Source organism: Alligator sinensis, unplaced genomic scaffold (assembly GCF_000455745.1).
Source record: "Alligator sinensis unplaced genomic scaffold, ASM45574v1 scaffold366_1, whole genome shotgun sequence".
Classification (NCBI taxonomy): domain Eukaryota; kingdom Metazoa; phylum Chordata; order Crocodylia; family Alligatoridae; genus Alligator; species Alligator sinensis.
Genome location: NW_005841851.1, coordinates 2,016,006 through 2,018,882, shown reverse-complemented (window position 1 = coordinate 2,018,882; position 2,877 = coordinate 2,016,006). Strand labels below are relative to the sequence as shown.

The 2,877-nt window shown below is 45.7% G+C and overlaps 1 protein-coding gene across 2 annotated transcripts in view; it reads right to left on the bottom strand.

Moving 5' to 3' along the window:
• The window catches only part of MIB2 (mindbomb E3 ubiquitin protein ligase 2), an 80,949-nt gene that overhangs the window by 65,747 nt on the left and 12,325 nt on the right, over positions 1 to 2,877 (bottom strand). The window lies entirely within an intron of this gene.

The window sequence follows — 2,877 nt, the reverse complement described above, 5'->3', positions numbered from 1 at the left end:
GCAGGACGCACCTCACGTGTCACGGAAATTGTCCAGACATATCTTGAGTCAGGAGGGATTGTGTTATCAAACACAGTCCTGGAATATCACACAAACTTCTCTACTTGCACACAAAACATGAAACCCCAGCTCCGTTAAACGAGCAACAAAATACCCACTGGCTTCAGTCTGACCAGGTGTCACCTGAAGGGTGCACCCAAACAGATAAATGCACCCAGGCCAACTCAGATAAATGTCCTGTCCATAAACTTCCACCAACATGAACAGTGTAGAAAATAAAAGGCTCCCCCAACTCCCCACCCCCAACCATAATGTCACCCAGATTGGCTCTAACCCCAGCAGCAGTGACAGGAACAGCTGCAGTCACCAGCCCCACTCCCTTCCCACCAGCGAACTAGAATGAAACTCAATTGAAGCAGATGAACTTCACCAACTTTCCTCAGAGCTGCCTCCCACCACATCTCCTGGAAATTGAGCTCTGTAATGGTGAATACAGGGCCAGAGTTTGCAATGCAAATCTGAAAAGTCAGAGGAGTCTTCCTGTGCAGGGAATAGCTCTGGCTGTGCTGGCTTGAGGAACAACGCCAGCTCTAGTGCATACGTTTGCCACCACTATTCCCTTGACCAGGATCTGGAGCAGTGTCTGTGCACTGTAGCAGCAGGATAAAGTTGATTGCTTCACTTCGTGCTAAAATCCCACATCTGTCTGGCACTGTAACTAATAAGCAGCCATCTAAGATTTCACAGTTCAAGTTATGTTGCAACCTAGGCCTGCTACAACTTTGCAATGGAAGTCAGGCACGGCACAAAGAGCATCTTGTTCTAAGAGTACAAACTAAAACCGTTAGAGCTAAAGAGTTGTCTCCTTAATTGCAGACAGTATAGACCTTATGACACATAGCTGAACAGCTCCAACACATACACGCGCGATGCAGAATTCATTATGATAGTCACTTCATGTACTCAAATGCATTCTTTGTAAGCACAGTGAGGGCAGATATTGCTTAAATCAATATAAAAGTGACAATGGAGAACGTGTCACAAGTTCTTGAGACGTGATAAGAAGCCAGAATCTTGCCAAATATGTAAAAAGGAAGGAGAGCCCCAGCTGTGAAGATTCATACTGCTTTTGTTCCTTCTAGTGTGTAAGATCAATTCAAAGACAACAGAGCCCAGGGAAGATTTATAGCCCAATAAAGCAGAGGTGTGTCAGAATATTTAGTGCAGGTGCCATGCAGTCCAATTAACAGGGCTCAGTTCTCAGAATGACTGAGAGAGAGTCGTGATCAAAGCAGCAGCCAGGCACAGAACTGTCAGCCCTGCTGGTTAAATTTTTAAAGAGGAAGTTTACATATGATTTGCACTGTTTTTAGATGCTAAATCAATCAACACCTTGGTTAACAAGTGTAAGTGTAGATATACAAACACACACTAACTACTCCTAAAAATAGTTTCCATTTTAAAACATGGTGGAGGAAGAAAAAGAGACGTGACCCAAACCACTGACCGTTTAGAACAGAGTCAGTGATATTTAAAGTTACATTTAAAGTTCAGCTCAGTTCCTGAAGGTTGAGTCCACTAGAAAGTCACAGTGATGTGGAGAGATAGAAACTCAGAGCTTAGAGCAGGTTGCCTTGTACAGTGAAAAAAAAATCTGAGGTCATATATGTATTTTAAAATAAATGCACAGAGTGATAGGGGCAGTTGCGCTGTTTGAGACAGTCATTTTGCAGCTGCCAAAAAGTGGAGTTCATTAATTGTAGATACAGTACCTGTTTCTAGCAATGTGAGTATCTCACCCCCTGGGTGCTTAGGTGCAACTAAAAGCACCCATAATACACAGGTCCTGACACAGCCATCAGATAGTGACAACCTCTTCCTGATGCCTCTGCCAACCAGGTTTCAAAAAGTGACCATAAGACCAAGAAGGGCTGCCTGAAGAAGGGTGTTTGTGCCCGAAAGCTTGCAAAGAACATTTTTTCCAACTATTTAGTTGGTCTAATAAAAGTTATATCACATCTACCCAAAGAACCTTATCTACCTTAAGACCAAGAAAGTCAAAGCTGGCTCCCAATGTTGATCAGACACTCAGCCCCCTCATTCCTTCCCAAGTTTTCTTTAAATCCTATTCACCAATCTTTTCTGGATACGTTATCCATGATCACTCATTTTCTCTGGACATTTGCTGTGCTCACCAGCTGAGGCGAACTGGCTAGAGGGTCGCACCCAGAGAGTCGTAGTGGATGGGTCGGTATCGACCTGGAAGGGTGTGGGCAGTGGGGTCCCGCAGGGCTCGGTCCTTGGACCGATACTCTTCAGTGTCTTCATCAGCGACCTGGACAAGGGAGTGAAGTGTACTCTGTCCAAGTTTGCGGATGACACAAAACTGTGGGGAGAAGTGGACACACCGGAGGGGAGGGAACAACTACAAGCAGACCTGGACAGGTTGGACATAAGGGTGGAAAACAACAGAATGCAATTCAACAAGGAGAAATGCAAAGTGCTGCACCTAGGGAGGAAAAATATCCAGCATACCTACTGCCTAGGAAATGACCTGCTGGGTGGCACGGAAGCGGAAAGGGATCTCGGAGTCCTAGTGGACTCCAAGATGAACATGAGTCGGCAGTGTGACGAAGCCATCAGAAAAGCTAATGGCACTTTATCGTGCATCAGCAGATGCATGACGAACAGATCCAAGGAGGTGATACTTCCCCTCTATCGGGCACTGGTCAGACCGCAGTTGGAATACTGCGTTCAGTTTTGGGCGCCACACTTCAAGAGAGATGTGGATAACCTGGAGAGGGTCCAGAGAAGGGCCACTCGTATGGTTAAGGGCCTACAGACCAAGCCCTACGAGGAGAGACTAGAGAAACTGGA